The 25,677-nt window shown below is 42.5% G+C and overlaps 1 protein-coding gene across 3 annotated transcripts in view; it reads left to right on the top strand.

Moving 5' to 3' along the window:
• The window catches only part of MOB3B (MOB kinase activator 3B), a 138,045-nt gene that overhangs the window by 28,221 nt on the left and 84,147 nt on the right, over positions 1 to 25,677 (top strand). Inside the window, exon 1 of one of the 3 annotated variants that reach the window (XM_032783909.1) lies at positions 4,611 to 4,734. The exons of the other annotated variants lie outside the window; for them this stretch is intronic. The gene's annotated coding sequence lies outside the window, so the exon portion shown is untranslated. Of the gene's footprint in view, positions 1 to 4,610; positions 4,735 to 25,677 lie in introns of those variants that run through there. 3 annotated transcript variants of the gene reach the window in all.

Raw genomic sequence — 25,677 nt, 5'->3', positions numbered from 1 at the left:
CCGTTCAGAGCCAGGCCACTTTTATTTAGACACCAAAATATGGATTTTAAAGCCTAAGTTTAGATATCAGGGTTTGAAAATTTTGGAGACCGTTACCCAGGATTGGCTGTTACCCAGGGTTCTCTTAACCCAAAGCTCGGGGTAACTGTACTCTTTGCAAAGTGGTGTCAGGAACAAATCAGAGGGGGACGCAGCAGATCCGTCTGAATTAATATTGCGACAAACCCAACATGCTTTCATCCAAATTTACTATTTTATTAGATCTCAAGCACACACAAATATTCAGAGCGCCCCCAAACCATAGCTACCCACAGTCTGAAGGGGTCTTGAGTGGCTAAATGACAAGGTTCAAGTGGCCAGCTACCCGCCTGTTGCTGGGGATTCCAAGAGATGGCCAGAAGGTCAAATCCAAATCACGCAGACCTCTTTCCCCTTTTATGCTCAAAATGTCACATAGCTTGTCAGTCACCAGTAATGACTGAGCAACCAGTTTGTTGAGCAAGAAGTTTTATGCCATTAGTTATACAGATGTGTTTTTGCAGAGTCTGCAGTCTATGGGCCCTGACACACACGCACACGCACACGCACACGCACACCAGAAGTCAAATATAGATATATTTCCTGTTTTTCCAAAACTGCAAACTTCAGCAGTTTGTAAGAAGCAAAACAGGGTGGGGCAGCATCATGCTCAATTCTTGTGGTCACTCCCTCCTCTCTGGTCACTCCGTCCACTCTCCTCTCACCGGTCACTCACCTCTCCTCCTGTTATGCTAAGGCTGCTACAAAGGCCTTACCGCTGCTTTTGGCAATTAGTATAATAATCAATATTCTGATAATGGCAGGGGCCTAGCATTCTGCTGCACAGCCAATGTCTCCACTAACAAAGGCCAGCACACTTCCATTTCTCTGGTGGGTGATTCATTTTATATCTTGCTCTGTTGAACCAACTGAATTGCAATGTACTTATGATGAGTTAAATGACTGAGAAAGGGAGAGTAAAACATCAAATACCAGCATTATGTGTCTGTCTGAGTGCAGACAGGTTTTCTTTACATCATGAGACCTCCCTTTTATGGAGACATCCAATGGAATTTAATAGAAACTGACAATATTTCTGGAAGCTTTTTGGGCTATTCTATAGAATTTAATAGAGAATTATATACCTGCTGGATAATCCTATAAAATGGTTCATGAAATCTATAGTAATGATATAATTCACTATTCAGTTCTGTAGGTTTTTAGTAATTTCTGTAGAAAATGTGTTAATTTTCTATTGAACCCTATGTGTCACCCCCCCAACAGTATTCGAAAATATAGTAAATATTCATTTCTAAAAGTACTTGCATCTCAGGATCTCAAAGCACTTTGCATGGGTAAATTAATTAAGCCTTACCTTAAATGCAGATCAGTTTATCCAACTCTAAGTGAAGCATAATAATACTTAAGTACAGAGAAGCAAAGGGACTTGCCCAAGGTCTCGCAGTGAGTCAGTGGCAGAGGTTGGAATAGACACCAAGGGTCCTGACTGCCTGGCTCTTACCACTGCAGTGCACTTCATCCTGATGATGAGGAAAAGGACTGAATGAACCCAACAAAATCAGTTCCACAACTGTATGAACTTGACTATGGCATGGGACTTTTTTGGGTCATCCACATGCATACTGTGGTGATTAGCCTGATTTTGCTGGGTGAGACTGACAGCAAGGGCTAAGGTTTCAAAAGGTAGTGGTTCCAGAATAAACAACTTCAAGGGACCTGATTTTCATAGAGTGGGTGCTCAATAATGTATGAAAATCAGGCACCTCTAAAGTGCATTAAGTGGGCCACCTAGCACCCAAAAATCACTACTCGCTTCTGAAGATCTTGACCAAGGTCTCTCTCTCCATATTCAATGCTAAGAGGGCAGAAAAAAAATCTTTGTACCATCTTTAGCATGAAGATCCAAATCTGAACGTGTGACCCAATTGCAGTGTCTGTACGTAGAGTTTATTGCTGCTGAGAAAGTTTGCTTGTTCATTTGTGTGGTTTTATGTGTGTGATTCTTTATATTTGCTGTAGGTCTAGATTCTGACCTTTCATCTAGAAATGTGAAGCAGCTGAGTTTTAAATTTTGTTGATGTAATTATTGAATTTATAGCATAGTGCCATTAGCCATTAGTGATGTGAGGTTGTATTGTTAGTTAGTGCAGTAAACTAAGTTGATAGGCATTATAATTTATCATGTTATTTGTAATGGCCTGGTCACTTATACAGCTGTGTGTTTTAATTATGGTACAAACGCTGTGTTTTTATCACTGCACTAATGCTGTCAGGCATTAGTATTAAAGCCAGCTACCATCTGTACCATTTTAAATGATCTGAGATAAGCTTCTGCTTAGACAGGGCAGTGTTGGTTCATTAGATTAGTGTAACTAACTGAAAGAATATGCAATAGTTCAGAATATTTATCCAGTGTGAAAGCTGCCTTTCATAAGCATCTCATGTCTAGAGTCAACCATCTTTTTTTTTTTTTTAATGTATTTTATGGAAAGCAGAACAAATTATCTTTTGGAGGCAAATTTTTGTCAGAGGCCTATTAAAAATCACACCTACAATTTCTCCTAAGGGCCAGATCGTTGGTCTCCCCTCTGTCCCCTTTGTGCCATTCCCATGCCATGCAAAAGGGGCAGAGAGTTTCCTTAACAGGTCAACTAAGGATTCTCTTTGTGTAGGACTTTGCACTCCAACAATCCCTATTTATGTAATGGTTTATTGGGGACAGTTGCAGATCGAGTAAGTTAAAGCATCCTGAAGGCTCCTTTAAATTGTGCTGGAGGTTAAACCAATCCCCGGCTCTCCCAGGATTGGGGTAGGTGGGGAGAGTTAGGTGTAAAAAGGTGTCTTTAAGCCATCTTTGATTCTCATCCTCCAACACAATAGGTTTCAGTACTACTTAAAGCTCAGCTGAACCTGAGGGTCTGGTCCTATGTATCTGTGTATGGAGAAATTCAGAGTTGTGCACAAAAAAACTACTGAGTGCCCAATTCTGAGTTTTTGGTTGTACAAAAACTTAAGTGTAGAGAGTTACATGCACAGAAACTTGAAGGTGAAGAATTGTGAGCACAGTCCTGGAAAAATGGAAGCCCCTTTGAAAATTTACCCTTTTCTGTCCTCCTGCAGAAGAGTTCTTTAATGTTCTGTTGTGTTTCATGCATGGCATCATGCAGAACCTACTCCTCTCTTTCCCCTTGGTAAAGGCAATACAAATAGATGTTCCTACTATTGACCTTCCACTAGAAACAAAACCGGTATCACTATCACCTAGTGAGTAACAGTGATATCTGTTGCACAGTTACCAACCATGGACTACAGCTCTGTAAACCTGAGGCCTGGTCTACACTGGGGGGAGAGGGAGGTCAGTGTAAGATATGCAACTTCAGCTATGGGAATAGTGTAGCTGAAATCGACGCTATCTTATTTCGACTTACCTCCTGTCCTCACGGCGCAGGATCGATTGCTGCGGCTTCCGCCGTTGACTCTGCTACTGCTGCTCACCCTGGTGGAGTTACGGAGTCGATGGGAGCACGTTTGGGAATCGATCGCTACCCACCGATCCGGCGGATAGTCTGGACGTACCCTGAGTGAACCTAGCTGTGACAACATATAAAGGTATGAAATGGAAGGAGACTGCTAGTCATTCTGCAAATTCTGAACCTCTGAGTTTGGACATAGGAGCTCTGTTTGGAGCTCAGGCGTAAGTGAAAATAAGCTTATTTTATTACAGCAAAAGGGATCATTACATTGGTTTTGAAAATGAAAGGTCTTAATTTGACTGCAATGGAAGCTTAAGTCCTGGGAAGCTAATTCCCCTTAGCCATGTGCTTCATCGCTCACTCACCTCTAGGAAGGCAGAGCATTAACCAGTCCACTTGGACTCTGCTGAGAATGCCAGAGTGTGAATTTGTAGGGTTCTTTGTGCTTTCAGTAGCTGACAAAATTATTCTTAAAGGGGCGTGTGGGTGTGAGAGAGAGAGAGAGATCAAAGTATTGAGTAAGGAACATAATGGGCTTAGTTTTCGGAGATGCCGAACACCTGCATTTCTAATTGACTTGACTTCATCATGTTGTGTTGTAGATGCCTCTATTTCTCCCTCCTCCCTTCTGTATGTTTTAGCCTCAGGAGAGGTATAACTGAGACAATATTGTACTTAGACAAAGTCCCTGCCCCTGGGAATTTACAATCTAAATTGGAGGGGCACAGTACAGCTCCCATTGACTTCACTTGCGATTTTGGGTGCTCAACACTGCTAATCGTTAGGCCTAGTGTGCCCCAATTTGCAAAATATTGTCTGATCTTAGCTAAGTGACCCTCGCATACTCTTGTCCTGATGGGTGCCATCGGAATCTGTCTAAGAATAACAATGATCAGTTTTGAGTGAGACACTGAGAGAGAAAGAGGACACTTCTCTCAAATCATTTGATTTCTCTATCTCAGCAAGGCCTGATGTTTCTGATGAGAACACTAGCTGCAGCGAATAATGCTTTCATTCAGTATTGATGTTGTCATCTGATAGTGTCCTGGTAGCCAAGTCTGCTTGAAGATTTAAACGGATGACAAATTAAATGCTTGCAACACAGTTTTCTGTGCCCTTTGGGTGAACATAACATCTGCTTGCTAATGGAAAAATGAAGTTCCAGGTGGAGTGATGCTAACAATTCTACTAGCCAAGGGACGTGATAAATAAAAAAAACAAGGTAGGGTTATTCCTTATTGCCTAGTACCTGGCACTGATATTTCTCCCATGTTGTGTACCATGGAAGGCACATATTGAATTGATATGTGTAAACAAGTCACAGAGAGCCATGTTCTGTGCTCAGTTACACCCATATTAAAAACAACAAGATTCCACAGATGTGTAACGCCCTTATGGTAAAGCCTTATAAAATTTAATGGAAGCAGATCCACTTTTCTAAATGCCTTTTTGACTAGCCCATAGAACTAAATGGAGAATTAGATCCCTGCTATAGATTTCTACAGGCTGTTTCAAAATACTTTAGAAAGACTCTCATTCTTTACTGTAGAACTCTAGCTTTTAATAAATGCTGTAGAATGCTGTTACATTTCCATAGAACCTATAGGTTTAATTCTAATTACATTCTATAAGACTTTTCAGCATTGGCCTGATTGAAAGCCCATTGAAGTTGATGGATTTTGGATTAGTCCCTAAGGGAATTATGTACAGAATTTGGCCTCCAAAGTCGAATCTAGCGATTAAAAAAAAGTGTTAATATGAATATATCTGAATATTTGTTATTGCATATTTTCCATTGGCAGAGTGCAGACATTTCATGGTTGATTTTCAGAGCTGTCAATTTGTTTGTCACTTCTGTTTTGAGAGTGTGCAGCCCAGGAAAAAATAGCAGTTAGTACATTTGGGAGAAAAAAAGTAGCTACTGAAAGGAATAGAACAGTAATGACACTTTCCAAAGTCTGGAAACTCCTGATTTCATTAAGATATAAGATTATTCCATTATAGTTGTAGAGTAGATGGTTTTAATCTCATTGTGCTTGCTGTTTTTCCCCTTAGATCTTTTACTTCTCCTTCTCTTAGCTATCATTGTACCATGATATGCTCTGAATTCAGATATATAGAAACCTCCTCATGCTAGTAAGTCAGGGCCAGATTCTGCCATCATTACTAACATTGTTTTCATTGGGGCTATGGAAAGAATAAGGCTTTGCTCAGTGGACTTGTTTCTGATCTCACTGCATATCCACATTAGTGTGATGCTGTTGACTTCACTGAAGTTAATCTTGATTTGTACCAGAGTAAGTGAGCCTAGAATCAGCCCCAAAGTGGGTAAAGGAGTAAAAGTTGGCCTTTGAGGACTATATAACATGCATGGTAATATGTTGTCCCATTATCATAACAAATTTTCACTATGAATACTTTTCTCGCTCGTACACGTGTTCATGCACATACATGCAAACACAATAACTGGATCTACATGCACCTGATGAAGAAGAAAGGAATGTTGTCAGGTTACATTTTATTGCAGATCTGCCCATGACGCACTTGCCTTCTCCCTCCCTTCCACCGTCCCTTCCTGAAAGCAACGGCAAACAATCATTTTTGCGCCTAAGCCTGGGTTACTTGTGTGGCTGCCATAGCATGGCAATCCTGGATCCTGCTCAGCTGTACACTGTTGTTGTGAGTGTCACAACCACCTCACACATCGTCCTGCATAATTTGCAGAGCCTAGCCAGAGCCACCATGCGGAAGCAGGAGCGGCGCCAGTATTTTTGGCGCCCTAGGCGCACGGCCATTTCGCCGCCCCGCGCGCCGGTCCCGCGGCTCCGGTGGACCTGCCGCAGGCGTTCCTGCGGAGGGTCCGTTGGTCCCATGGCTCCGGTGGAGCTGCTGCAGGCATGCCTGTGGGAGGTCCACCGGAGCCGGGGGACCAGCGGACCCTCCGCAAGCATGCCTGCGGCAGGTCCACCAGAGCTGCCTGCCACCCCCCCCCCCCAACAAAATAACGCCCTCCCAATAATCCTGGCGCCCTAGGCGATTGCCTAGGTTGCCTAAATGGAAGCGCCGGCTCTGTGCGGAAGATTGCGATACCACACTAATAGCCATGCTGGAAGTCATGGGATGGAGCAATTTGTACATGCTGGTAGTGGCAGCTAGGCTTGTTGACACAATGGAACGCCACTTCTGGGCCCAGGAAACAAGCACAAACTGGTGGGACCGCACAGTCATGCAGGTACAGGATGAGGCGCAGTGATTGCATAACTTTTGAATGCGTAAGGCCACTTTCATGGAACTTCGCGAATTGCTTTCACCAGCCCTGAAGCACATAAATACTAAAATGAGACCTGCTCTGACAGTTGAGGAACAAGTGGCGATAGCCCTGTCGAAGCTTGCAACGCCAGATTGCGTCCGGTTGGTCAGTCAGGAATCAGTCTGAAGTGGGTAAATCTACCATCGGGGCTGCTGTGATCCAAGTAGCCCCCCAAGACAATCTATTCATTTCTGCTTAGAAGGGTAGTGACTCTGGGAAACGTGCAGGACATAGTGGATGGCTTTGCTGCGATGGGGTTCCCTAACTGTGGTGGGGCGGTAGACGGAACGCACATCCCTATCTTGGCGCCAGATGACTTTGCCAAAGAGTACATAAACTGCAAGGGGCACATATCAGTGGTGTTGCAAGTGCTAGTGGATCACAAGGCCCGTTTCACTGACATCAATATGGGATTGTCGGGAAAGGTGAATGATGCTTGCATCTTTAGGGACTCCGGTCTCTTCAGAAAGCTGCAAGAAGGAACTTTCTTCCCAGACTGGAAAATTACCATTGATGATGTTGAAATGCCAATAGTTATCCTTGGAGACCCAACCTGCCTCTGGCTCCCGTGGCTTATGAAGCTGTACACAGGCAGTCTGGACAGCAGTAAGGAAGAGTTCAACCATAGGCTGAGCAAGTGCAGAATAGTGCTAGAATGTGCCCTTGGATTTTTAAAGGGGTGCTGGCGCAGTTTACTCACTAGGTTAGACCTCAGTGAAAGAAATATTCTCATTGTTGTTGTTGCTTGCTGTGTGCTCCATAATGTCTGTAAAAGTAAGGGAGGAAAGTTTCTGGTGGGGTTGGGGGTTGAGACAGATTGCTTGGCAGCCCATTTTGAGCAGCTAGACACCAGGGCAATAAAAAGAGCACATCGAGGCACACTGTGTCTCCGAGAGGCTTTGAAAACTAGTTTCACGAATGATCCAACGTTGGTGTGATAGTTGTGTGTTGTTCCTTACCAAGCTGCCCCTTTTTTGCATGTACTGCCCTGTAAACTAAACCCCCACCAACCACAGTGTGCACAGTGAATAAAGAGCCTCTTGTCCTCAATTCATGCATTTCTATTATGCTAACAAACGCTGAACAGAGACAGGTCTAAGGGCCTGATAACACGGAGGGTGGGGGAAAGGAATAAAGACACACAGCTTACTACAGTTGCACTGTCTAGCAGTCAGAGCTGTGGGAATGAGAGCCTTCTGCTCCACGAACCATCCCCTGGGGTCAAGTTTAAGGGATAAAGGAGCTTCCCCACCTGCCCCTCGTATTCTAGGACATCTGGGAGAGGAGGATATGGAACTTGGTGAGGAGAGCAGCTGGTTCATTATTGGGTGCCGGGGGTCTCTAAGGTATAGCTGCCTTTCCTGCACCTCAGCCAGACCCCTCAAATGTCTGTTTGCTCCTCCATAAGCCGCAACAACTCTTGCGTATTATGCTTTTGTTCCCTGCATGCTTTCCTGCCCTCTTGGTTGGTGTGCATGCACTTCGACAGTGGAAGCCTCCATGCATTCAGCTGGACCCCGTCAGTCTCGAAGAAACACATCAAATCTTACCTTGTCCGCTTTTTTTGCCTTCTAATCTGGGACAGCCTTTGTGCTGGTGTGGAGGAAGCACCCACAGGCCGGGTTGCAGCTGCAGGGATAAATATACATTGTTGAAAACAAAAGATTAACTCTTGCAATGAATAAAATGCCTCACAACAGTAAATATATTCCCTGAGATACATGGCCACATTTTGTCTTTTAAAAGAAAAGCCTACCAGTAAGGTACAACACACAGCCGAGTGCTGGGCAACACAGGAAAGGGTAGGCGATGTCAGGGCACACCCGGGGACATTTTTTGGTGAGGAAACTCTTGGCACATAAACAGGCTTTTCCGGGGAGCACCCTTTGTGTAGCTGGACAGGCCTCCACTATATCCTAGTTCTTTACCTCAGATTAAACATTAACCACAAGTGTTGTTACAAATGTGCATTCACCAGAGGTGCCTTCCCCGCCATCACAGTCCTGCAACAGTAGGTCCTGGGAGGGGATTGGCTTCAGAGTTAGGAAAAGGTCCTGGCTGTGGGGAGAATGGATCCTCCACTTCTTTGCTGTTCATTCTCCTCCTCCTCATCATCAACAATGTCCTCCTCGTTGTTGCCTGTGACCACCTGGGGTTCCTGGGAGGCACCCATGGAGAGTGTCAGGGTACTGGTAGGGTCCTAGCCTAGAATCGCATGCAGCTGCTCATAGAAGCGGCATGTCTGTGGCTCAGAACCAAAGCGACTGTTCGCCTCCCCTGTCTTCTGGTGCACTTGTCTGAGCTCTTTTATTTTCACATGGCACTGGTTTGTGTCCCTGGAGGTGTAGCCTTTGTCCCCCATGCCCTGTGTGATTTTGGCATAGATGTCAGCATTTCCTCTGCTGGTTCAGAGCTCTGCCTGCACAGACTCGTCTCCCCACACAACAGCCAGATCCACTGTCTCCTGTATGCTCCACGAGCAGCCATGTTCAGCTGTGGTGAGCTCTCCACACTGCTCAAACAGGAAATGAAACTCAAAAATTCCCGAGACTTTTCTTGTGGAGTTAAAAGCGCTGTCCAGAGCGGCTGGATTGGAGCACTCTGGGACACCTTCTAGAGGCCGAACCCGTTGAATTACACGGCATTGTGTCTACACTACCCCAATTTGACTCAGGAAGGTTGACTCTAACGCTGCTACTCTTGCTGAGGTGGAGTACAGGTGTCAATTTTACAAGTCGTTTAGATCGATGGAAAGGGCTCAGTAGTGTAGACACGCACAATTATAAATTCGACCTAATGCGGCATATGTCCATCTAACGCCATAGTATAGACCAGGCCTAGGATCTAGCCAGAAACCTTTGCTTAGGTGGCTGCTGCTTTCATGGCCTTCACAAAGGCTTGTGCCATCTCCTGGGCTTTGACTGTGAATAGGAAAGGGAAAAGAAAAAGGATAATAAAACATTTGAAACGAAGAAAGGAGCAAAACAAAAGGGGGATATAGCACAGCATGGTTCCAGAATTTTGCCTTGCATTGTAGATTCAATGGGATGCATAGTTGGGATTGTCAGGCAGAGAGTTTATCCAAGGGTGATAAGTGGTATCAACGGCCATTAATTAGACGTAATCTGTAGTATTGCTCTGACACATGAGCATTATGGAGTATTTGTCTCAGTGGTATGGAAGACAGCATGAAAGTACATCCCTAGGGATGTCAGACATTATGAACCTGGGCTTTCAGAACAAAGAAGCCAACAGTAAAACAGATACTTATCTATTACTAGTGCATATAACATTATTCCCATGTTTCGGTGCTTGTGGGATCAGGGCCATGAATATGTCAGGTTTTCTTTGCATCAGCTCGTATTATGGAGCCATTTTAATATTCCTATATATAGCTGTAAAGACATTAAAGTTCATTTTCAGGCACTCAACTGTCTGATTTTCAAATAGTAAAATTTGAGTGTTAATATATCATTTTTAATATGGCAAAAGGAGGCAGCTTATTATATCAAGGACAATTATAACTTTGAAAATTTGGAGAACAGAGCTGTTTAGAGAAGTTTAAACAAGCATCCGTGACCTACTGTTAATTTATAGGATTCAAAACAAAAATAAAAAGTGGCCAAAAGATTTCTTTAAAAAAAAAACAAACAACAAACCTGAGCAGATAGATTTATCTGTCAAGGTCGTGCCTGGAGCGACTCCTCCTGGCAGAGTTAGAATTCTTGAAAAATAGGATTCATAATGGAAAAGCCCTAGGGCTTTGAGCTAACAAAGTACTTTTTTAAATTTTAAACTAGGACTGTCAATTAATTGCAGTCAACTCATGCGATTAACTCAAAAAAAAATTAATCGTGATTAAAAAAATGAATTGCGATTAATCACACTATAGTAATAGAATACCCATTGAAATGTATTAAATATTTTTGGATGTTTTCCTATCTTTTCAATATTGATTTCAGTTACAACACAGAATACAAAGTGCACAGTGCTCACTTTATATTATTGTTTTTATTACAAATATTTGCACTGTAAAAAATGATAAAAGAAATAGTATTTTTCAATTCACCTTACTGAAGTGTAATCTCTTTTTATCGTGAAAGTGTAACTTACAAATGCAGATATTTTTGGTTACATAACTGCATTAAAAAAAAAAGTGTACAATTTTAGCACCTACAAGTCCACTCAGTCCTACTTTTTATTCTGCCAATTGCTAAGACAAACAAGTTTGTTTACATTGACGGGAGATAATGCTGCCTGCTTCTTATTTACAATATCACCTGAAACTAAGAACAGGTATTCGCATGGCCATGGCACTTTTGTAGCCGGCATTGCAAGGTATTTATATGTCAGGTATGCTAAACATTCGTGTGCCCCTTCATGCTTTGGCCATCATTCCAGAGAACATGCTTCCATGCTGATAATGCTCGTTTAAAAAAAAAGTGTTAAATAAATTTGTTAGTTCTTCCCCCAACTAGTACAGTATGTCTCCTGCCCTGTTTTACTTTTATTCTGCATATATTTCATGTTATAGCAGTCTCAGATGATGACCCAGCACATGTTCATTTTAAGAACACTTTCACAGCAGATTTGATAAAATGCAAAGAAGTTACTGATGCGAGATGTAAAAATAGCTGCAGCATTGGACCCAAGATTTAAGAATCTGAAGTGCTTTCCAAAATCTGAGATGGACGAGGTGTGGAGCATGCTTTTAGAAGTCTTAAAAGAGCAACACTCTGATGCGGAAACTACAGAACCCAAACCACCAAAAAAGAAAATCAACTTTCTGCTGGTGACATCTGACTCAGACAATGAAAATGAACATGCGTCCGTCTTCACTGCTTTGGATTGTTATCAAGCAGAATCCATCATCAGCTTGAAAGCATGTCCTCTGGATTGGTAGTTGAAGCATGAAGGGACATATGAATCTTTAGCGCATTTGGCATGTAAATATCTTGCAATGCCAGCTACAACAGTGCCATGTGAACGCTTGTTCTCACTTTCAGGTGATGTTGTAAACAAGAAGCAGGTAGCATTATCTCCTGCAAATTGTAACCAATCTTGTTTGCCCAAGTGATTGGCTGACCAAGAAGTAGTACTGAGTAGACTTGTAGGCTCTAAAGTTTTACATTGTTTTATTTTTAAATGCAGATTTGTTTTACATAATTCTACATTTGTAAGTTCAACTTTATGATAAAGAGATTACACTACAGTACTTGTATGCAGTGAATTGAAGAATTTTTTGTTTTTTACAGTGCAAATATTTGTAATAAAAATAAATATAAAGTGAGCACTGTACACTTTGCATTGTGTTGTAATTGAAATTAATATATTTGAAAATGTAATAAGCATCCAAAAATATTTAAAATATTCCTGATGTCCGATTTGTGTCCATTTATTCTTTTACATATGGACTGTCCGGTTTGGCCAAGGTACATGGCAGAGGGGCATTGCAGGCACATGATGGCATATATGACATTAATAGATGTGCAGGTGAATGAGCCCTTGATGGTGCGTCTGAAGTGGTTGGGTCTTCTGATGGTGACACTAGAGTAGATATGGGGACAGAGTAGGCAACGAGGTTTGCTACAGGGATTGGTTTCTAGGTTCGTGTTTCTGTGGTGTGTAGTTGCTGGTGAGTATTCTCTTCAGGTTGCTGGGTTGTCTGAAAGCGAGGACTGGCCTGCCTCCCAAGGTCTATGAGAGTGGGGGATCATTTTCCAGGATAGGTTGTAGATTGCTGATGATGTGCTGGAGAGGTTTTAGGTGGGGGCTGTATGTGATGGCCAGTGGTGTTCTGTTATTTTCCTCCTTGGGCCTGTCCTGTAGTAGGTGATTTCTGGGTACCCGTCTCGCTCTGTCATGTGTTTCCTCACTTCCCCGGGTGGGCATTGTAGTTTTAAGAATGCTTGATAAAGATCTTGTAGGTGTTTGTCTGAGGGAATAAAATAAATGGTTTTCTATTGTTGTTTAACAGCGCGATTAATCACAATTAATTTTTTAAAATCGCGTGATAGCCCTACTCTAAGCACATGAGGAGTTCCATTGGCTACCAAATGTCAAGTCAGACTACTCATGTTCTTAGTTACACATGTGCTTAAGCACTTTGCTGTATCAGGACCCATGTGGATGCTACTGGCAGGGTTGCCAATTTTAGTTAGACATATTCCCGAAGGTATCATCACATGACATAATGTTCAATTAAAAAGCAATCTTTAAGTCCTGGAGACTCCAGGCTACTCCTGGAGGGTTGGCAACCCTAGCTACTGGAATTGAAGTTACTCCTTTGTTTCCACTGGGCGGTATGCACTTTCAAGCTGTACTGTTGTCAGAGCTACTGAATTCCCATTTTCCGGATCATCATTTGTGCCTGTCTGTCACTGTTACTCTGGAGGAAGATATTAATCCAGGAACAAATAGAAAACCACCTGTAGAGTTATACAGCACTTGCATGTGCACATACACATGAGCTTAAATAGGAAGCCATGAGTTTCTTTTCTTAGTCAGGGATTGTGTGGGAGCTAGTGAAATTATGGTGTGGGAAATTTGCAGCACAAACTAGTTCTGTGGGGCGAGGGTTTAGCCATCATTAAAACTCCTACTCTTAAATTGTGTCAGATTCACAGTTAAGGTTTTAAATTAAAACAAGCAACTGCTTTTTAGCAAGGACTAAATTCATCTCCTCCGTTAAGAGGGAGCTGTTCAAACTGGCTTCAGTGAAATAGCACCCTCCTAAGCATTTATTATCTGCACTTACCCTGGCGGCTGGCTGCTCAGACCACAAAGACCACAAAAGGTAATCAGATATTATGCTTCAAGACATAAGCTGTTTACCACAAGGACAGGAAAGAACCCGGCTAACCTTCCTTCCGGATCAGTTTTTCAGTCATGTACGTAATGGATTTTTTATTCCCTTCCTTCTGAATCATCAGGTACTGGGCATTGCTGGGGCAGATCCTCAGCTTGAAGTCAGTGGAGCTGTGCTAGTTTATCCCAGGTAAGCATCTGCCCCTTTGGCTCTAGTGTGGCAAATCCTCTGTTTTAAGTGGCTAGAAAGGTTTGGAGCCACCTGTGCAAACTGGTTTACAGAGATACATGAAACTGTTCTCAGATTGATGCTGGTGCTTGTGGGTCAAGGCACCTCTTTACTTACCCCTGCTGTGTTAAGTAGTATAGTGATTAAACAACGTGCAGAACTAGAGAAGAGCCTTTGAAAGCTTGTTAAGCAACCTTAATTATTCAATCCAAATATCAAATAGAATTATGGACTTCCCCTTGAGCTTGGAGGGGGAAGAATGTCAATGCAGAGTTATTTCCCACAGTGTATTTTCTAGTGCAGAGGTCCCAGAACCATGATCTGGAGAGCTGGCTGGTTAAATGGTGCTGGCTCATCTTCCTGCTTTCCAGCTGCTAAATTGCACTAAAAGACAGCTGAACATATTTATTACTTTTTCGGTGTGACTTCTACAAGTGATCATTCTCTGTAGGTACAACAGTAATGTGACCAAATGGGAGGGAAGATGAGGCCATGTGAGATTGTGAATGGGAGGGGGTTGACAAGGGTTTCCACCTTCTTTCCTGTGGTGATTGTGTTCAGTATGACTGGGTGGGAACGTAAGTACAGGAAATGGAAGACATTTGTAGACGTTGCATTGGGAGGGAGAGGTTGTAGGTTTTATTGGTGTGTGGACGCATGTGCTGGGACAGGGATCTGTAGTTTCTCTGATCAGATTTCAGGTACAGCAAATGCTCTTGAAAGCTCTGTGTTAACAGGTGGTCCTGCAGATGGACCCAGCAAGACTTGGTGTATTGATTTTAGGCTTTTAGAATGTAAGTGACTAACAAAGTTCAGGTGCTATGTTTCTATCCTTATTTAAGGGGGTATATATTTAGGTTATTTGCTGTTTTCCTGCTGCGTAATACTAGGTCATTTCAACCAAATGATAAGGTTGAACATGATGAAATTACAGGGGGGTGATCAGAGAGGTTTTTGGAGGAAAATCTCTTCAGCACTAGGGTTGGAATGCTTAGCTGTGCGTAGGAAGAGCAGGTTCTGAAGTGAGTCCTTTCCACAGACACTGTGGCAGCTTCATTTCACTGATTGTTGAAAGTACGGGGCACATGACCAGTCAGTCCCTTTGACCTCACCACTGACTAGGGGCTGTCCCTGTAAGAGCTGTAAGCAAGCAGCTAGCCATGAAGTACAGTATTAGCATAGCTGCCCACTCTAGGGATCAAGTATATTACTGTGTTGTATTTAGCAACATTAAGAAGCTCCAACTAAGATCACGGGCCCATTGTGTTAGGCACTGTACATAAACATAGTAAGATACAGTCCATTCTGGGAAGAGTTTATAATGTAAATAGGATAGATATAGGAAGTAACATTACCTGGTTTTTACAGGTGGGGAAGAGGCACAGAGAGATTGTGACATAAAAGGCGTCTTTGGAAAATCCAGAATCTGAATCCAGATCTCCTGGGTTCTAGTCTAGGGCCTTAAATACAAGACAGCTATTCCATTCAGTACTTAGAAAGATAAATTCTCCCTTGGAATTCTCAAACGAATGCATCTTGCAGTAGGTTCTCTTTGGTGTGAGTCTGACATTCTTTGTGATACTGCGGATTACTGCAGCTCAGGACGTTGCTGCCACGTATCATTTTGAGTATTTCTGTCCAAACCCTTGGAAACAAGATTTCTGCCAGTACTGACAGTGTGGCATCCATTAGGAGATGTAGATTACAATTAAAGTCACCACATCGAGTCCTGCAGTGGTCCACACTGTGTTTCACTGAATAGTAATACGTAAGCAACAGAAAGTTTGGAATAACAGTAATTATCTTCTGCACTTACATTGCGCCTTTCATCTGTGGATTTTGCACTGTTTTACTAAGAGAGTTAAGTATTATAATCTCTGATGCACATATGTGGAAACTTCAGTCACCAGGTTAATTAACATTTTTAATCCATAAGCAGAGGAAACTTACAAGGTTTTTGACTTAGCTTGCGTTATTGCTGATAGTTATAGGTAATTGTTCATTTTCTTTCACACTTATTAATCTTGTAAGGAACTAGAAATTTCGCACTAGATTTGGCAAGCCCTGCATAGGTGCTTAATAGGAACAGGCAGAACGCGTCTCCCACCTCTGTAAGTAGAAACCACATTCTTGGTCCTGCACTCCCAGACTGGGCTTGTCAAATTCTGACAGGTGCTATACACCTCTAAGTGGAAGGGCATCTGTCACTGAGCACATAAGGCTGCAAGCTGGGAGTCAGGAGACCTGGGTTCTGTTATCTCTGCTGCTGACTCTCAGTGATTTTAGGGAAATCTGTTCTTTAATCTTCCCATCTGTGACATGGGGTTAAAGATACTTGCTCCCCTATTAATGAAAAACACTATACAAGTGTTAAATGTTACAACATTCATTATAATGGGGCAGGCAGACTGTGGCACCAACCCCTTCCATGCTGGCCATTGGAGCAGGGGCAGTTAGTGGAAAACCAGGTATATAATTATTCTATTACCTGTTAATTTCAAAGCTGTTTGTGAATTTCCTTTCTCTCCTTTCACCTGCCCTGCCCTCCCATTGTTTAAAGGGTGAAAGGCAGGAATATAACAGCCCTTCATGTTATCTTTTAAATAGTTACTGCAAATTCCAAATTCTATGTAATGCAAAACACTTGAGAATCAAAAATTATTGTAGTGAGAACTACATCTGTAGAGATAGTTGGTAGAATTCTGGGACGACAAGTCAGTTCCATTTCCACTCATACCGCAGTCACCAAGCCCAAGCATCAAATCGAGTATAAAAACATTAACGACTTATAAAAGCAATATTCATAAGAACAGCTTCCCAAACCATGCACACGCCACCATAATAGCCATATTTTATTAGCAGTGGAAGGAGGTGCCGGGTCACAAGGGCTTGGTAACTGAAAGCATATACTGTTCCTCTACTGTGAGGGCATGTTCTAATAACTGCAGCTGCTACTGGATTAATTACAATTGAGACCATTAAATGCCCAAAGAGAGTATGGAGAGAGAAGTGGACAGGACACAATAGATAGCAAAATTGCAATGCTTAAAAGGACAGTGAGAAATTATAGGCTTCATGATGTGATCTGTTGTGGGTGTTATTAAAAATTCAGCATTTGTTAATCGTCACTACACAGCTATGCAAGTAATCCCAATAAACTCAAATGGTGCTACTCATATGCATTCATTTAACCATATGTATGAATCTTTGCAGCATGGGGGCATTAGGCTGTGAAATCACATAGAGGCAAGGACTAAACTTTAATTTAACCCATCTATTTATATGGCCTCCTCCACGGTAGATGTCAGCATTATTTAATTCTGTGGGGTGTGTTGTATATTAGGGCCCTGATCCTGAATGAGGGTCTCTGAGTGCTACTATAATATAAATATTAAATAATAATGATAATCCAGATTCCAAATACAGGAAAATACTGCAGGTCTTGTGGTACAGCTGTGTGGTAACTGTTGACATCTTAATCATGGTCACTGTATCGTAATTATATTTTGTGAGAGTGTGTGAGAATTTAGTATTGGGGTAGCCATGTTAGTCTGTATCCAAAAAAACAATGAGGAATCTGGTGACACTTTAAAGACTAACAGATTTATTTGGGCATAAGCTTTCGTGGGTAAAAAACCACTTCTTCAGATGCATGGAGTGAAAATTACAGATACAGGCATAAATATACTGGCACATGAAGAGAAGGGAGTTACCTTACAAGTGGAGAACCAGTGATGGCAAGGCCAATTCTGTCAGGGTGGCTGTGGTCCACTCCCAGTAATTGAGGAGGAGATGTCAACACCAAGAGAGGGAAAATTGCTTTTGTAGTGAGCCAGCCACCCCCAGTCCCTGTTCAAGCCCAAATTAATGGTGTTAAGTTTGCAAATGGATTGTAGCTCTGCAGTTTCTCTTTGAAGTCTATTTTTGAAGTGTTTTTGTTGAAGGATGGCTACATTTAAATCTATTATAGAATGCCCAGGGAGATTGAAGTGTTCTCCTACTGGCTTTTGTACGTTACCATTCCTGATGTCTGATTTGTGTCCATTTATTCTTTTACGTAGAGACTGTCCGGTTTGCCAATGTACATAGCAGAGGGGCATTGCTGGCACATGATGGAATATATCACATTAGTAGATGTGCAGGTGAATGAGCCCTTGATGGTTTGTCTGAAGTGGGAGGGTCCTCTAATAGTGTCGCTAGAGTATATGGGGCAGAGTAGGCATGGGTTTTGTTACAGGGATTGGTTCCTGGCTTAGTGTTTCTGTGGTGTGGTGTGTAGTTGCTGGTGAGTATTTGCTTCAGGTTGGGGGGTTGTCTGTAAGCGAGGACTGGCCTGTCTCCCAAGGTCTGTGAGAGTGAGGGATCATTTTCCAGGATAGGTTGTAGATCGCTGATGATGTGCTGGAGAGGTTTTAGGTGGGGGCTGTACGTGATGGCCAGTGGTGTTCTGTTATTTTCCTCGTTGGGCCTGTCCCATAGTAAGTGATTTCTGGGTACCCGTCTCGCTCTGTCAATCTGTTTCCTCACTTCCCCAGGTGTGTATTGTAGTTTTAAGAATGCTTGATAAAGATCTTGTAGGTGTTTGTCTCTGTCTGAGTAAATGCGGTTGTATCTTAGGGCTTGGCTGTAGACAATGGATCGTGTGATGTGTCCTGGATGGAAGTTGGAGGCATGCAGGTAACTACAGTGGTCAGCAGGTTTCCAGTATGGGGTGGTGGTTATGTGACATCCCTATTTGCACTGTAGTGTCCAAGAAGTGGATCCTTTTTGTGGACTGGTCCAGGCTGAGGTTGGTGGTGGGGTGGAAATAGTTGAAATCTAGGTGGAATTCTTCAAGGGTCTCCTTCTCGTGGGTCCATATGATGAAGACGTCATGAATATGGCGCAAGTAGAGAAGGAACGGTAGGGGACAAAAGCTGAGGAAGCATTGTTCTAAGTCAGCCATAAAAATGTTGGCATAGTGTGGGGCCATGCAGGTACCCATAGTAGTGCCACTGACTTGAAGGTATATATTGTCCCTAAATCTGAAATGATTGTGGGTGAGGACAAAGTTACAAAGCTCAGCCACCAGGTGTGCCATGGCCTCATCAGGGTTACTGTTCCTAACAGTTTGTAGTTAATTCTCATGTGGAATATTGGTGTAAAGAGCTTCTACATCCATGGTGGCCAGGATGGTGTTTTCAGGAAGATCACCAATGCATTATAGTTTCCTCAGGAGGTCGGTGGTGTCTCGAAGATAGCTAGGAGTGCTGGTGGCGTATGGTCTGAGGAGAGTCCAAATAGCCAGATAATCCTGCTGTAAAAGTGCCAGTGCCTGAGCTGATGGGGCATCCAGGATTTCCAGGTTTATGGATCTTGAGTAGCAGACAGAATACCTCTGATTGGGGCTCTAAGGGTGTGTCTGTGCAGATTTTTTTCCTGTGCTGTACCAAAGTGTTGTTCAACAGATGGTGTAGTTTCTTTCGGTTCTGCTCAGTAGGATAGGAGCATAGTGGCCTGTAGAATGTGGTGTTGGAGAATTGCCTGGCAGCCTCCTGTTCATAATCCAACCTGTTCATGATGACTACAGCAGCAAACTCCCTGCTACAGCAGGGACTTAGAACAATGCTTCCTCAGCTCTGTTGTGCTAGGTGCTGTACAAAGGCAAAACAAAAAGATGGCCCCTTCTACCCTAGAGAGTTTACAGTCAGAATAAATGGATTTATTGTCTCTTTGTTGGGCCGTATCTTGCTTACCTGATGTTTTCTAGCTATACTCCAGTCACATCCAATTTCTTAATACTGTATATTTGTATTTGGTCATTATTTGCCTTGAATTTATGTAATGTTTTCCCCCTTGTTTCTTCAGTAATCAACAGGGAGTGTAGGTTAATTAGGCTTTTGTATCAGGGTTTTGCATGTCATTTTTGAAACCCTGCTGCTCCCATTGTGCGTGGGTTAGTAGTGGATCTGGTAGGCTACAGGACTGAGGACCTGATTTTACAAACACCTTTGAGTAACTTTAGTCAATGGGATAACTCACATAAGTAAAGTTACTCATGTGGGTATTTGCAAGATTGGGGGAATAGTAGATAAAATACTGGAGTTCCTTGTACGTTCCTCAATATTTTGTTCTACATATTGTGGCCCTATTTCTGATCTTACATCACTGGTCTCCTGATTTTATACTGGTGTAAATAAGATCAGACTCAAATCTTGTGTCATTTTATATGAACTAATTTAATTCTCCACAGATCAATAGATTATCAAATATTTTTGTGGGGGGGTTCTTGTGGTCTCTTACACTGGGCATGATCCTACAATGTGCAAGTAATGGGGTAAGTCAGTAAAGTCAATTTTCCCATTTTTTTCCCTGCACAAATTGAATTGAATGCACATTATTGCTTGCTAATCAGATTTTGGTTTACATGGCAAACGCTTCTAAACATTTGGAAAAGCTTATTTCCAGTCAGCACTTTGATGAAGTGTTGATTTTTTTGTTGTCATGTAAGGATTTAAAGTTAGTCTTCCAACAGCTATGAAGGAAGGGAAAAATGCAGAGTGAAAAAAAACCCTGTAATCCCTTAATGAAAATAACTTTGAACCAAATCTGAACTCCGCTGGCTTCAGTGGGATTTACACTATGGGAAATGCCTGCAGAATCTGGCCCTGAAACCGCAGACAGCTTCCTTTCACTGGAGGGATTAATCTTCCAGTGTTTATATTTTATATATAGGCATATACTGGCTGCCAAGTAGTCACACAAATTATGGACAAAGGGGTGGAGGAGCATAAAATAAAAAACTTTTGAATCTGCCTGCTCCCAAACCCTCTCCCCACAAGACATGGAGAGGGGCCAGAGGTACGGTCCGTGCATTTGTATGTATGCCTAGTCTGGCAATGGCAATGACGTACCTTTTATTATTGTTGTCAGGAGCTCAAATAATCTGGGTGGAAGGGGTGTGTCTCTGATGTGGGTGGGGAGGAAGAGAGGGGATGTTGCTGGTCAGAACCTGCGTGCATGATTGAGCTCCACACATATTTGTGTGCCCATTTTAGGACCCTTTTGCCAATGGATTAGGATTTCCTTTGTGATTCTTGTTACCTACACAGTTTAATACAGACACAACCATGTCTGCTGAATGAATCTCTGTTGTTTGATCTACACTGTAGATGAGTCAGGAATTTTCCCTGTGTTGAGTCTCGTTCCCTGTGATGTAGTTACACTGATATAGATACGTGTGTCGTTTTTTGAGTGTAATTCAAATTGCACAATTTTATTTAAAAGTATATAAATAAATGACATGATAAGTTTTAGTCTTTAGCTACTGAGACCCTCTCCCCCGCCCGCCCCGTTGTATAACCAGGAAAAGTTTATTCAGGACAGCGCTTTGTTTTTCTTATTTGGTAGGTTTGCTGCATTTAGATGTTTCAAACAGAGAATGCATTTTAGCTTCTGAAACCTTATGGTTTGCAAATAGGAAACTGGTGATGCTATAAATGTGGACTTACACACTCACTCGTCGGCCAAATTCTTTCCTGGTTTAACTCCATTACATCCTGGAATTACGCCAAGGATAAATGTAGCTCCTTGAACAGATGGGGAGGCAGGAGGCTGAACTTGAAAGGTGTATAAAGGACTTGATCCAAAGCCCCTTAAGGTCAACACGTATTTCTGTTGACTTCCTTGGGCTTTGAATCAGGCAATAGAGTACTCAAGATAGAGACTGGCGTTTGGAACAGCAGAAGAGAGCGTTAGGGCTGGCGATGAGAAATTTCCGAGTATATTGCCAACTCGGGTGCCAGCGGAGGCTCACTGTGTGACAGAGGCTAGACAAGTCACTTTGCCCTGCTCTAATTCCTTCCTCAGTCAAATGGGGATAATACTGCACTGCCTCACAGGGGCATGATGAGGCTTAATGAATGATTGTAGTGTGTTGTGACATCATTGTAGGAAAGGTATGTGTATAAACACTATGTGTATTCATAATCACAATGGTATCCTCTTTTTATTGACTGCAATTACAACTCAGTCGAATTGTGCAATTTTAATTAACAGTGTTTACACAAATGGCATGATATATTTTTGGCCTTAGTCACTCAACAATATGTTTGTACATGGATTTCTTTGTGGTGACTGGGTGGTTAAGAAGTGTTTTATACTCCTTTGTGACCTTTATCCGTCTGATATTCTCACTAAAAGCTGCTTCAAGGTTTGTCCAAATCCCGTATTTGAGTGGTAGATGCAGTGAGAGCAGCCTCTGTTTCCATGGTGCCACTGGTGAAGCCAATAGGGATCCCACCTCTTCGTGAGATCTCAACATCTGCTTATCAAACACTAACACAGTTAGTGTCATCACCGATAACGCTTGTCAACATGTAAGGGGAGTTCACTGAACTGAATTATTCCTCAGATCCAAATCTACCCCTTGGGTAGCTGATGGTAACTGAGATGCATCTCTTTCAAAGGACATTGCTCTTAAAAATAATAGACCCGGTTCTGCTGCTGCTGACGCTAGTGTAAATTGGGAGTAACAGTGACATCAATGCAGTTACAATGGTATAAGCGAGAGGAAAGCCAGGCTCAAAATGGGTTAAGTAATCTGTTACTAATAATACTTCAGACTATTAAAACTGAGAACTCCTCCTCAGCAGATGGAAACTGGCCTTGCGCTATTGACAGTAAACAGAGCCAGACTGATTTATACCAGCTGGGGATAGGACTTCAAATTTTTTTTTAATGTTACTTTTTGTGCTTCAGGCTGCCTGAAATTAGACTAAGGGGTTTCCCTTTTGTTTATAGTGTTGGATTCTGAAGCACCAACAAGTTTTTATTTTGTTTGTATTCTCAGCACTGTAGAGGGTATGTTGAACCTGCCATCACTAGGTACCAGTGTAGTTCAGTAGTGGCTGAAATATGTTGCCATTTAATGGCTGTTGGGTAGTCTGTGTGAAATGGCTTGGTGGTCTCACTCCAATTTCATGTTGTACCTCACTCCTAACCCCCACCCCCACTAGCAGCCTTTGATGGCAGTCTGAGCAGTGACGCTGGGGGGTTTTAGGCCTGGACTGAGCCTAGAGACTTTGGCTGGAATTTTCAAATTAAACCTAAAAGTGTTGCACGTCTCCATAAATCCCATCGAATTCCATTGCAAGTTGGGTGCCTCACTCTGTAGACTCCTTTGAAAATCCTAGCCTAAACTATCCACTCATCCATGGGACCATCCCTACAGGCTGGAGCTGAGGCAACCTGGCAAGCAGTGTGGGATGGCTTACGCTGCTTCTGCCTTGCCTGTAAACGATGTGAAAGCTTCATTCTCCTGGGCTGTTAAGGTTTTGCCTTTCATGAGCACTCAATTTAAAAAAGTTAAATTCTGGAAACCAAATGGAGTTGGTTGCTTTAATGAGGGAGCAGGGAATGTAACAAAACTGGGAAAGCTGGCTGTTTCACAAGAGGAAAACGCTCTCCTTTCTGTGCTGCTGTTTGGGTCAAGAGGCTGTTTAATAAGCTGGCAGAAACCCACAGCAGGCAGGGCTCACAGAATTATCTCAGATGGGTTGGTTCACCACAGGATCCCATGGAAGTCAGATGATGCCCTTTCCCATGCACTTCAACGTGAGGGAGGAAAAAAGAGAGAAAATGAGTCTTTTTTTACTGAAAATGGCCTTTTCTGCCTTTTGCACATTCCTTGCTTCAGTCACATTTAGAAGAGATCAGAATCACCTTTCGCTGAATATGAACCATGAATCTGACATGCAGAGTCTGGCCTTGCAAAGGCAGAGAATAGTTATACTTTTTAATATTGAATCAAGGGGCAGGGAGATGAATGAAGAACCACCTGGGTTTATATCATATAATACTGAGCACTAAATTCTGCGCTTTGGATATGTGCAGGCATCTCTCGCATGTTTAAATTCTGCCTTTAGCTATTCATATACAACTTCCTCCAGCAGCATGCGTGTATCTGAGGGCAGAGTTTGGCCCATTGAGTTTAGTGGGAGTTGTGTAAGTTGGAGTGTAGTTTGGCTTAGTAGGAATCAGAAGTGCATTTCCAAGGGCAGAATTTAACTGTAGCTCTTGATATACAGAAGACTACCGAAGATCAGAAATGACAGATACAGATGAATTTTGTTTCTGTCAATGCTGAATAATTTGGACCTTTTTCTCCACTCTGCTACACCAGTTTTATACCAATGTAAATTCACTGATTTTGCTACTTGTGCACATGTTTTACTACATGGAATACAAAGATGTCGTCAGAAAAATTCCTCTGATCTCTCTCATAGAAATATAAGCCCATTGAGAATCGTCTCAGCTCGTGTCCCAGCCTGATTTTTTCAGCCTGTATTTTAAATAGATCAGGAGCCTCATCCTGCTCTTATTGAAGTCAGTGGCCAAACTCCTATTGCTGTGAGTGAGAGCAGGACCGGGCCTGAGGTTTGTAAAGCATTCTGAATATGAGTAGTTGCTTAGCAGTGTATGTCACAGATCAGAAAGGAAAACTGAATATCGGAATGGAAATGCCAGGGGTGTTTAGGTGGGTGTAATATAATAACCTGAATTGGAATGAGGTAGGACGCCAGGGTTTAGCATACCTACTCTTGCAGAAAGCACAATGGGCTCCTTGAAGTGGTTGTAACCTTGGTTTTGCTTTTCACCCAAAAGTTGGCGCACATCTGGTAGCACATCACTCCCTAACTCTGTGCTGGGATACTGGCTCAGTGCTGGCTCAGAGGGGAGCATGTCATCAAATGAATTGTTAATGCAGCTTCCCACAGCACTTGACTCTTCCTTGAGAGTCTCCCATCCAAATACCGACACAGCCCAATGCTGCTTAGCATGGGTGAGCTGCAGCTGATGTGGCTTAGCATCATTAAACTGTGTTGGGAAGCTGTTTTCTAAACTTCCATAGCTTTGTGCTTATCCTGCCTGGAGGCTTATCTGGGTCTTGATTTAACATCGCTTCAAGAAGCGTGTTGGGCATGAAACCTGAATAGTTTTATCCATCACTCTCCACTGACTTCGATGCCACTGGGAAAGTGTTTGTCAACCCATGATCCATGTATCATAGACACTTAGGACTGGAAGGGGCCTCCAGAAGTCCTCTAGTCCAGTCCCCTGCAGGACTAAGTATTATCTAGACCATTCCTGACAGGTGTTTGTCTAACTTGCTCTTAAAAATCTCCAGTGATGGAGATTCCACAATCTTCCTAGGCAATTTATTCCAGTGCTTAACCACCCTGACAGGAAGTTTTTCCTAATGTCCAACATAAACCACCCTTGCTGCAGTTTAAGCCCATTTCTGCTTGTCCTATCCTCAGAGGTTAAGAACAACAACTAGTCTTCCTCCTCTTTGTAACAACCTTTTATGTACTTGAAACCTGTTATCATGTCCCCTCTGTCTTCTCTTTTTCAGACTAAACAAACCCATTTTTTCAATCTTCCCTATGATTCATGTTTTCTAGACCTTTAATAATTTTTGTTGCTCTTCTCTGGACTTTGTGCAATTTGTCCATATTTTTCCTGAAATGTGGCTCCCAGAACTGGACACAATACTCCAGTTGAGGCCTAATCAGTGTGGAGTAGAGTGGAAGAATTACTTCTCATGTCTTGCTTACAATACTCCTGCTAATACATCCCAGAATGATGTTTGCTTTTTTGCAATAGCGTTATGCTGTTGGCTCATATTTAGCTTGTGATCCACTGTGACCCCCCCAGATCCCTCTCCAGAGTACACTTTCCCATGCAGTGATTTCCTATTTTGTGTGTGTGCAACTGATTGTTCCTTCCTAAGTGGAGCACTTTGCATTTGTCCTTGTTGAATTTCATCCTATTTACTT

This window comes from Chelonoidis abingdonii, chromosome 6, assembly GCF_003597395.2.
Source record: "Chelonoidis abingdonii isolate Lonesome George chromosome 6, CheloAbing_2.0, whole genome shotgun sequence".
Classification (NCBI taxonomy): Eukaryota; Metazoa; Chordata; order Testudines; family Testudinidae; genus Chelonoidis; species Chelonoidis abingdonii.
The sequence above is the reverse complement of the archived record's forward strand: the minus strand, read 5'-3'. Positions and strand labels throughout refer to the sequence as shown.